Here is a 12,051-nt window from a genome sequence, read left to right on the forward strand (position 1 = left end):
GTATCCTACACTGTCCCGTTGTCTGGACTATAACGGAATAAAACATTAACTTCGGACAGTGGAGGTTGAGTTGGTGCCAACCTTGCTAATGAACATGTGGTTTCAATAATATTGGGGCTACTTGCACGATAGGTGGCAAGGAGCCAGGTACTTAATGTCGAGGGGGTAATGTAAAAAGTACCATCTCCTGATATGACTGCATTTCCAAAAATGCTCTGAGAGTAGATTGAGACCCAGCAAAACAGGGAATACCACTCACTGAGCATCTGGGAGTTCAAGGCACTGACAGATGAGGAGGAGCCCTGCAGATTTTATGCACACGTTCTGCGAGCCTGCAGCATCCAGGGCCCTGGTAATAATGAAATGGCTAAGGCCATAGTGTGAAGTAAGAGCCTGGTGTGGGAGATGGGAGGGATTGGAGCAGGGGTGGGGGGGTGGGGGAGGTGATTAGGGTCACTCCCTGATTCAAGTTCATGGTGTACTGGACTCTGTGACTTGAGGGTCTGAAAACTAGAAGACAGTGAAATGAATTACAGTTTAATGATATTCCCACTACACTGACAAAATGGATTCAATTACATAATGGTAGCATTAAATGTTATTAAGAAGAGTCCAAAGTCTTGAGGCCAGACTTTCACAAAATCATGATAAGCTGCTTAAAACAGCTGAAATAGCACATTTATAGACTTTCCAGGCCTGGTTTGTTGAAGGGGAAAAGACTTTGTTACATTTGCTCAATCATTCTGCAGTGCTAGACTGTAATTAGGAGCTTAGTAAGTGGAAAGAGGGTGTCACATGTCACATGTCTGATTTTATTATTATGCCTTAAGATACACTTGTGTTTTGTTTTTCCTTTTAGAAAGCTTTTGTCAAGTGCAGAGTTAAATGGTTTGCCTGAGGCCTTGGTGACCTGGGTGGCTTGGTAAGGCCATGATTTTTCTTGGGGGCAGGACCCCTGCTGTAGGGTGGCCAGGTTTCTAGAGGATGGACTGTTTTTTGTTTTTTTTTTTCCAGTTCTAGCTTCTCCTTTGTATGAAATCTTTTGTTGTTTAATTTCAAATTTTGCATAGTATAAAATTCACTCTTAGTGGTCCACAGTTTTGACAAGTGCATACAGTGTATCCAGTACTACAATCAACACACAGAGTTTCATCACTCCAAAATAATGTCTCATGTTACCCATTTGTGGGTAGTTTCATCCTACCTCCAGCCCCTGGCAGCTGCTAATCTGTTGTCCAACCTTATAGTTTTTCCTTTTCCGGAAGAGCTTGGAAAGGAAACCTATGGTATGTAGACGTTTGAGTGCTTTTTTTTCTTAGCAAGATAAACTTGGGATTTGTCCATGATGTTTCATGTGTTCAAAGTTTATTGCTTTTTCATTTTGTTGTGTACTCCATGAATATATCATAGTTTGTTTACTCAAGTTCATCAACCCCCTCACCCTGGAAAGTAAATTTGTATTCTTTCCAGTTTTTGGTGATTCTGAATTAAGCAGCTATAAATATTTACCTGCAGGTTGTTGTGAGAATACAGGTGTTTACTCCTCTTGGGTGGAATCCTAGAAATGAGATGGCTGAGTTACATAGCAAGAATGAGTTTAACTTTATAAGAAATGGCTGTGTTGTTTTCCAGCAGGGCTGTAATATTTGTATCCCCATCAGTGATGTATGACAGTTCAGTTGCTCTACCTCCTCACCTGCTCTTAGTATTGTTAGTTTTAAAAACATTTATTTGAATCAATTTGTAAAGAAATACTGATAATTTATAGTTCCTTAATCATTCATAATGTTGAGTATCTATTCATGTGCTAATTTGCTATCCATCCATTTTTGTTTTTAGTAAGGTGGCCATTCAAATCTTTTGTACGTTTTTAAACTGAGGTTTTTTTTTTTTTTTTAAGTTTTGAGAGTTCTTTATGTATTCTGGATGCAACTTCTCTGTCAGATTTGTTATTTATAAATGTTTTCTAATATCTAGCTTGTCTTTTGATCCCCTTACAGAATTTTTTACAAAGTTCTTGATTTTGATTAAACTTAAAATATCTTATATTCGATCTGTGATCAGTTTTGAGGGCTTTTTTTTTGTATAGAGTGTAAAGTATGGGTTAAGACATATTGTTTTCTTGATATGTATATGTAATTTATATATGTATATACACATATTTATATATGTATATATTTTTCTCCATATATGTATATGTAATTTATTAGTTCTGGGAGGACTTTTACAAATGGGTTCTATGGATTTTTTTTTCTCCTTTTGATAAAATTTGATCTGCAAATAGAAATAGTTTCATTTCTTCCCTTCCAATCTGTATGCCTTTTAATTCTTTCTCTTTTCTTTATTACATCAATTAGGATTTCTAGTTTGATGCTGAATGCAAACAGTAAGAAGGAACATCCTTGCTTTGCTCATGACCTTATAAGAAAAGCATTTAGTCTTTCACCACTAAGTTTATCAGATGTAGAATTTTTGTTGATGCCTTCTATCAATTAATGAAGTTCCTTTCTATTTCCAGTTTGTTCAGTGTTTCTATTAAAAATAGATGTTGAAATTTGTAAAGTGTTCCTTGTGTATCTATTGAGATAATCATATTATTTTCTTTTTACTTTGCAATATGGCAATATTGATTGATACTGGAATGTTGAATCATTTCAGAATTTCTGGGGTATTGGTTATGATACAGTATCTTTTAAAGTATATTTTTATATATTGCTATCTTAAACTGGCTAATGTTTGTTCAGGATTTTTGTGACTCCATTCATATAAGAATTTATGGTTAATGTTTTTCTCTACATGGCTTTAGATGTATCCCACTAGTTCAGATAGGCTATGTTTGCATTTTCTTGCAGTTCAAAATATTTTAAAGTTTCCCTTGAGAGTTCCTTTAGATCCATGTATTATTCAGATTAATTTAACTTCCAAAATATCTTTCTCCTATTAATTTCTACTTTAACTTCACTATGACAAGAGAACATTCTTAATGTGATTTTTTCTTTTAAATTTGGTCTTACGGAAAAGAATATGCTTTATCTTGGTGGAGGTTGTAAGTACATTTTGAATTGGTATGTTTTCTTTACCCATTTATCAATATATTATACTTCTCTTATTCCCTGACAACACCTTTCTTCAAGTGGGCTTTTTAAAATATTAATGTAATTATGCTCTCTGGTTATTGTTTTAATGGTATATATTTTTTCTATCCTTTTATTTTAAATCTATGCCTTTATATTCAAAATGAGTTTCTGATAGACAGCACATATTTGGGCTTTGCTTTTTTCAACCAATCAAATAACTCTGTTCTTCAATTATGTGTTCAGAGTGTTACATTTAGTGTTGTTATTGATACAGTTGCATTAAAATCTTCCAACTTGTTTGCTATTTTCTATTTGTTCTATATTTATTTCTGCCCTTTGCTTTTTGAGGGTAAAAATTAAAATTTTTATCATTTTATGTTATCAATATTGGCTTTTTATTATCTTTTAAACCATTATTGATGTATGATTAACATACAAAAAGCTGTCTAAATTTAATGTATGCAACTAGATGAGCTTTGAGATAAGAATGTATGTAGGAAATCCTTACTATAGTCTATGTTATCACATGACTTCCAAATATTTCCTTACTTAATTTTACTCTTTTCATTATTATTTGTGTTAAGAACTACATTTTTAGTTTATTTTAAAGTTTATAATATAGCATTAAGTATAGGTTTTAGACTGTATGCTGTGGTTTGGATCTTAAGTGTCCCCTGAAAGCTCATGTGTTGAAGACTTGGTCCCCAGATGATGGTGCTACTGGGAGGTGGGTCATGGTTGGAGAAAAAAACCTCATTAAGGCTGTGTACTTGAAGGGTATATTGTGACCCTGGCCCCATCCTCTCCCTCCATCTATCTTCAGCTACCATGATATGAGCAGCTTTGTGCTACCACAAGCTCCCTGACCTGATGTTTAGCCTTGCACACACCCAAAGCTATGGGACCAAGTGAGCATGGGCTGAAACCATGAGCCAAAATACAACTTTCATCCTTTTGAGTTTATTTATTGCAGGTAATTTGTCACAGTGATGGGAATCTTGCTAATACGCTGTACAGTAGATCTTTAATACCTAGTCATCTTATATGGTAAAATTTAACCCTTTGATTGATTAATAACTCCTGCTTCTCCCCCTTCTCTACCCTCTGACAATAAATATTCCTCTCTAAGCCTTTATAAAGTTGACTATTTTAGATTTATCACATAAGTAGTATCATGTAGTATTTGTCCTTCTTTGTCTAGCTTATTTCACTTAGCATACTGCCTTACAGGTTTATCTGTGCTGCTGTAAATGGCAGGATTTCCTTCTTTTTAAAGACTGAATACTACTCCATTATATGAATATACCTGTTTCTTTATCCATTCTTCTGCCAGTAGACATTTAGGTTGCTTCTGTGTCTTGCCTATTGTGAGAAGATTGTTGTGGCATATTATTTATAACTCTGTCCTATTTTTACTTTTAGGGGCTGCCCTAGAGTAGCAATATGCATTTTTAACCAATCCAAGTTTACTCTAAAAATATTACATCACTTCCATGTAGTATAAGGACCTTATGACAATATATTCCCAATTCCTTCATCCTGTATCTTGTGCTGTGCATTTTCATTGTACATATGCTACAAGAAGACAATAAATTGCTACTAATTTTGCTTTGCATAATCAGTTATCTTTCAGACCACTTAAGAGTAATAAAATGCATTTGACAAAACTTTATTCATTTTAGTTCTACCAACTCTTTATATTTTTTGTGTAGATCCAAGTTTCTATGTGGTATTGTTTTCTTTCTTCCTGGAAAACTTCCTTTTATTTATTAAAGTATATGTCTGCTGAATATACTTTTTTTTATTTAAAGAAAGCATTTATCTTTCACTTAAAACACTATCAACTGGGGACAGAGCTTTTTCTCATAAAGAAAAATCTTTAATAATGTCATTCTATTTTCTTCTGGCTTACATGGTTTTGGATGAGAAATTAGTTTTTAATCTTTGTTCCTCTATAGTTACTGTGTCATTAGTTTTGTTTTTAAACTTTTTAATAATAGTTTTAGGGTTATAGAAAAAGCATAAAGATAATACAGAGAGCTCCAATGTACCTCATACCTACTTCCCTGATTTTTAATATATTAGTATGGTACACCTGTAATATCTAATGAAGCAATGTTGATGAATTATTATTAACTGAAGTCCATGCTTTTTTCAGGTTTTTATTTAGTTTTTACCTAATTTCCCTTTTGTGCTCTAAGATCCTGTTTGGAATACTACCTTAATGTCTCCTTAGGCTCCTCTTGGCTGTGGCAATATTTCCAACTTTGCTTCATTTTTGGTGACCTTGGTAGTATTGAGGGGCACTGATCAAGTGTTTTGTAAATGTCCTACAATTTGGATTTGTTCAATGTTTTCCTCATGATCACACTGTGCTTATAAGTTTTGGGGAGGAAAACCACAGAGGTAAAGTGCAATTTTTATAATATCAAATCAAGGAGACATACTATCAACTATGAAAAAGACTACCAGTTTTCATTCACTCTTGATGGTGACTTTGATCACTTGGCTGAGATTTCTCCCCTCTAAAGTTACTCTTATTCCCTACCCTTTGTACTCTTTGGGTGGAGGTCAGGATGGGGAATATCATTCCTTTCCTCAGGCCTGAAGTTCCTACATAAATTATTTGGAACCCTTCTTTAAGGGAGATTTGTCTCTTCTCCTCAGTCATTTATTTATTTTTTCTTTTATTATTCATATGTGCATACAAGGCTTGGGTCATTTCTCCCCCCTGCCCCCACCCCCTCCCTTACCACCCACTCCGCCCCCTCCCTCTCCCCCCCACCCCCTCAATACCTAGCAGAAACTATTTTGCCCTTATTTCTAATTTTGTTGTAGAGAGAGTATAAGCAATAATAAGAAGGAACAAGGGTTTTTCCTGGTTGAGATAAGGATAGCTATACAGGGCATTGACTCACATCGATTTCCTGTGCGTGTGTGTTACCTTCTAGGTTAATTCTTTTTGATCTAACCTTTTCTCTAGTTCCTGTTCCCCTTTTCCTATTGGCCTCAGTTGCTTTTAAGGTATCTGCTTTAGTTTCTCTGCGTTAAGAGCAACAAATGCTAGCTAATTTTTTAGGTGTCTTGCGTATCCTCACCCCTCCCTTGTGTGCTCTTGCTTTTATCATGTTCTCCTCAGTCATTTGTATCAGTATGAAAATGACTTTGCTTTTGGCTACCTTTAAAATTTACCTTTTTCTTTCTTTCTTTTTCTTTTTAAAGCAATTTAGCTAAGATATTTGTAGTGTTTGCTTTTTTTTTTTTTTGCTTATTGTATTGTATTTTCCTGGTGTTCTTTCTGTTTCTTATGCCTATGGCTTGATAGCTATCATTAATTTTAGAAAAACTTTGGCCATTATATCTTCAAATATTTCTTCTGCTCTGTTTTCTCCCTATACCTGTAGTATTCCAATTAAGTGTGTGTTAGATACATGCTATCTTCCTACATCCCTTGGATTTTCTGGTTCTTTAAAACTTTTTTCTTTTTCTGTTTCAACTTGGGTAATTTATATTGACCTATATTCAGGTTTACTGTTTTTTTTTTTTTTTCTTTGACTGCCTCAGATTTACTTATGGTCTACTCAAGGCATTCTTCATCTCTGTTACTGTGTTTTTTATTTCTATCATTTTTACTTGACACTGTCTTATAGTTTCTATCTCTCTGCTGGAATTACTCCTCTGAGCCTGTATGTTGTCTCCCTTTTCCATTAGAGAATTTAATATATTAATTAAAATTATTTTAAATTTCTTATTTATATTTTCAACATATATGTCATATCTGGTTCAGGTTTCATTGACTTATTCTCTTTTTTGTGGCTCTTGAGATTGAACTCAGGGCTTTGCGAATGTGAGGCAAGCACTTTACCACTTGAGCCAAGGCCCCAGCTCTGATTTAGCATTAACAGTGTGTTTTCTTGCTTTCTTTTTGTGTGTTGTGTGCTTTTTTTCCCTTTAAATCTGGGCACCTGTAGGATTTATAGATGTAAATGTACAAAGGGAATTGTGTTTTATTCCTGAAAATAAGCAACTTCTTCTGCTAGGAACTTAATGTGGGTTATTTTGCCAAACTGGTTAGGAATTGAGCAAAGACAGGGAATTGTCCTTCCTCTGGTTGCTCACAGTGCATCACAGACTTCAAATTCCCCTGGCAGTGCTCTGTGGTTAGAATGGTCGCTTCTTTGTCAGAAGGCTTTTTCTTAATGTCCATCCTAAATTTGGGTCTTTCTTTTGCACTGTGCCTCAAATAGGGTCTCTTTCTGTACTTTTAGAACACTGATACATTGTAACCTGCTTGTAAGATTGATGCTTGTAAGAGTAGTGTAGGGGTGGATCAGGAGTACAGTTTTACTCTCATTGAGCCTCTTTTAGGTAGGCACTGTGTCCCTGGAAAACTTTTTGTAATTTATTTTTAACTTTAAAAAGTATAGTAGCCATTCTTAAGGATGTTGGGGAGCAATAATGAGATATCTCAATGTACTTTAATCCAAAACCATACTTGAGTACCTGCTATGTGCAAGACCTAGTGCCAGAAGCTTAAGATGCAAATATGACTATGACCTGGCTCCTTTTATTCAGCAACTCTGTAGCAGAGAACCACAAACTGGTGAGCTTAGTGCATGTCATGTCAGTTGACCCTAGGTGTTTTGAAACCCAATAGAGGACACTTTTATTTAGTGTGGATGAGACCAACAGTCAGGAAATTCTTCCTTTATGAAACCCTTCCAGAATATCCTTAGTTTGTGCTCTTTCAGAAAAGAGATAGTGGTCTCAGAGAGCAAAGGAGCTGAAGATTTGAAGTGAGAATGTAGGAGGTAGATGAGGAAACTATGCAGAAATACAGTGCTTTCTGGAAGTCATAGTCTCCACATGACTTCAAATATCTTCATGGAGTTATCTCTAGAAAAAGTTGTTAATTTCTACAAATCTGAAATTTGGCTTTCTCACCTATAAGGCAAGTAATCTTGGAGGAAATTACCTCCCCTAAGATCAATTTCCTTATATGCAAATTTTCAGATGCTTTTATCTCATAGGGTTGTTATAAGCATTATGTGAAGCACCAGCTTCTAGAAGGAGATCCCTAATGAGTAGCTATTATTTTTGTTGCTTTGCTGTTATTTGAAGCCATTAAATTGTTTTCAGTTCTTTCAGTACCTTGATGAAAAGCTAACCCTAAGATCTTCTGAGGAACCCATATGGGAATGGGAAACATTTGTCTTTCTTCTAGAAATTCTTCCCAGAGTGACAAATTCTTTGTTAATGGTGAGAAAGTATCTTTCAAGTCAGACTTCGTAAAAACATTTAAAAGTTATAAAAATTTGACTCCTGTGGTCATCTCTTCCAAATCTAAGTCTCAAAGTTTTCTCCAACACACCCATGGGCCCCACAGAGTTCATGAGCCCACAGTGTCTTGGCTATATGTACCCATCTGGTGCATCGGCCACCAAACTGGAATGTGATTCTGTATTTTCTGGGCCAGATTAAGAGTAAACTCTCTTAAGCTTAGATGGCCCCTGCAATCAGAGGCAAGAAGACTGTAATTGAGATGTCACTCCACAGTCATGCCAAGAGTAATGGAAACTGAGATGAATACCATGCTTTGTGGTGAGTGTCCTCCTTTGTGGATTAGAAAAATGTTTAGAAGAGGAGCAGAAGGCAACACTCAATCTCTTCACCCTGTCTCTTCCTCTAGCATATAATCCTGTTTGTTTTAGGAATGGAACACCAATGATGTGGCCATGACAGCTTCTTCCTTAGAAAACTATGTTTTGTCTTCTTCACAAATAGAGAGTCTAGTTAAGATTACAGGACCCAGCATAAGGAAGAAGGAAATCATGTCATTTGCAGGAAAATAGATGGAAATGGAAATTGTCTAAGCAAAATAAGACAGAAAGACAAGTGTAACATGTTTTTTCTCATATGTGGAATCTAGGGGAAAAGACATGGAAGTAGAAGGAGGACTAGTAGGGAAAAGGGAAAGGATGATAAGAGAAAGTAGAGGAGGGTACCTATGACCATAGTGTATTTTATGCATTATGAGAATTTCATAATGAAGCCAATTATTTGTGCAATTAATATACAATAATAAAAAAGAAAAGTTCAATGTTAATAAACATTATAGGAGTGAAGGAGATGAGGAGTACTTCTGCACCAATCTAGTAATTCTTTCATCCATTCATTTTTCCCCATTCATTAGAAAGTATTCAGGACTTTGCCTACTATTAGCTGGTCTTTAGGCCAATATTTTTTCATTCTTTCTGTACCCTAATGGAGCTTATGGTGTGGTAAAGCGACATAGTTACTTACCAAGTAATCACAAACAAAATTGTATTTCAGAGGTAATTACTCTCAAGGAAAGTTATCTGATTTGATAGTTCTTAGAAGTATTCCTTAAATGAGATAATTTTTTAACTAGGTGAGCTGGTCAGGGATGGGAAAAGTAACAAGCAGTTTCTTAAGCAGCAGATAAAAAGGTCCTGGGGAGAACAGGGCCTTGTATATTCGACGAACTGGAGGAAGAGCAGTGAGGCTGTAGCACAGGGAGTGGGGGAGGGGGCTGGTACACAGTAAAGCTGGAAAGGTGAGCAGAGCTCAGGTCATGCAGGATGCTATAAGGATTTGTGTTGTCATGTCTAGGGAAACTGCTGAATAGTTTTTTGTTTTGCTTTGGTACTGGACTTTGAACTCAGGACCTTGTGCTTGCTAGGCAAGAACTCTACCACTTAAGCCACACTTCCAGCACCCCCTCTTTTTTTTTTTTTGACTTTATTTTTCAGATAAGGTCTCATGCTTTGTGCCCTCAGCCCTTGATCCCCCTACTTATACCTCTTGTGTGGCTAGGATTACAGGTGTACAACACCACATCTGGCCATTGAAGAGCAGACTTTGTAGACTAGAGAAACTTGAGTAAGAGTAAATGTCAGTGGGAAAGATCTGCTGAATATAGAAGAGAAAGAATAATTAGGGAACATTTTATGAAAAAGCCAATGTCATAATTACAGCAATGGCCTTAGAAAGGAAAAGGGATAATTCTATTCCATAGAAAAGAAGAAGTGGGATGAATGCAGATGTAAAGAGGTCATTGTTGGAGTTCTAGTTTTGTGGTTTTCATGTTCCCTGGGAAGTAGAAAGCGAGGTCACTTGTTAATAGTAAATAGAAAAGTAAAGCACTATTATTGGCAATGCCTGACATTATAGAACTCTAGAATTTTTAAGACTTGAGGGATTTATGGCAAAGTCACTATCAGTCTTAGACTGATAGTCTTCCCCATTAAATAAATAGGATTTTTTTAAATCATAAAAATAGATCCTTTTTCTAAAATTATTTTTTTTTACCTTCAGAGTTGGATTGATGTATTAGTTACTTTTCTCATCTCTGTGACAAAATACCCAGCATAGACAACTTAAGGAAGGAAAGATTTATTTTAGCTCACAGTTTTTGGCATTTCAGTTCATAGTCCTTATCTCCATTGATTTTGGGCCCATGTATAGGCGGAACAGCATGGCAGGAGTGTGAGGAAGAGGACGCAGTTTACCTCATGGTTGACAGGAAGCAGAGAGAGGAAGTGCCAGGGACCAGGTATAACCTTCAAAGGCGCTCCTCCTAGAAGCTATTTCGTCCACCTCTCAAAGTTTCTAGAACCTTCTAAAATGGCATCACCAGCTGGGGACCAAGCGTTCAGCACATGAGCCTGTGGGAGACATTTAATATTCAAACCATAACAATTGGTATTGTTATTATAACTTAACTGACACAGAACACAATGCCTTCTACAAACTGCACTCTCTTGAGCTTTAAAAAAATAAAAATGAAAACATATACATATACATGAAAGGTTTAAATTAATTTCTTAAAAATATTTTGAAAATCCCTAAAGCAAAAAATGCAATCCCAGCACTTTTTTTAAACTTACAGGGAAAGAAAATTTTCACTAACCTCTGTCCTTCTAAATCAATACTTAGAGATAACTCTTCAGCAGTTTGGATTATTATCTTGACTAATTTTTTCTACTCTTACAGAGATATATTTATATGTATACCTAGTCTACACCTATCTATTGCTTCTTTGTTTATCTTTGTAGTCATCTCTTTGTTGATAAACTTAGGACATGTTTGTGTGCACATGTGCCTGTGTATATAGAGTTCTTTCTTTTAATCAAAATGGAATCATGCTATGTATATTCAAGACTTCTTTTTCCTAATGCTGGAGCACATACTTTATCACAGGTACAGACAAGTTGATCACAATCTTTTGAATGTCCTGTAATATTCCATTATGTGATTTCCTGGTTGTCACTGCATAATGACCTCCTCAAGGTTCTACCTCTTTATAGGGATTGCCATATGCATATGGGGAAAAAGGAATAGACAATAGTCATTTCGATATAAGCATGCTAGTCCACCCTTTGGCTACAGCACTTTACCTCTCTCCTGTGAGAAAACTATACTTATTGTCCCTAAGACTGCTTCAAATGTCTTATCTCATTGTAATGATAGGTTCAGGCTCCAGGTGGAGAATGCCACTGTCAGATGACCTAATGTGCTATTTCTTGGTGTGGCTTCTCAAGTGTGGCTTCTAAACGGATGAGTCAATTAAAGAAACAAGTTATTTGGCCCTTGGACCCAAAACACAATGGCTAGATGGACATAAACTAGAATAGGAGGAAAATGTCTTACATTTGAAGATAATTGTAAAAAGAAAGAAATTACGCAGAAGTGGCCAAAATCTTCTATCAGTCTATTCTTTTAGAAACTGTCATGCACTATAAATTGTGTACAGTTTAAAAAATGTCTTGCATGAGTAAAAAACACCCTATCCCAGAAATTGTATGTTGTTGATATTTGAAGAGAATTCCCATATAACCCATTGTTGCTGCTGCTGTTTGTTTGTACGGGTTGTTTGGATTTTGCGTGGTAAATTGATTTTGTTTTTTTAAAAAAGGAAGAAAAAGCACTACTACTGTTTACAGACTGAAAA

General features: G+C 35.6%; 1 long non-coding RNA gene across 2 annotated transcripts in view; it reads right to left on the minus strand.

The window, feature by feature from the left end:
• Nucleotides 1–12,051, minus strand: part of LOC141411466 (uncharacterized) — a 58,740-nt gene that overhangs the window by 25,949 nt on the left and 20,740 nt on the right. Inside the window, exon 3 of one of the 2 annotated variants that reach the window (XR_012436238.1) lies at nucleotides 10,610–10,765. This is a non-coding gene — a long non-coding RNA (uncharacterized lncRNA). Of the gene's footprint in view, nucleotides 1–10,477; nucleotides 10,766–12,051 lie in introns of those variants that run through there. The other variant, XR_012436237.1, reaches the window with a different exon arrangement.

The sequence above is a fragment of the Castor canadensis genome, chromosome 10, assembly GCF_047511655.1.
Source record: "Castor canadensis chromosome 10, mCasCan1.hap1v2, whole genome shotgun sequence".
Lineage (NCBI taxonomy): Eukaryota > Metazoa > Chordata > Mammalia > Rodentia > Castoridae > Castor > Castor canadensis.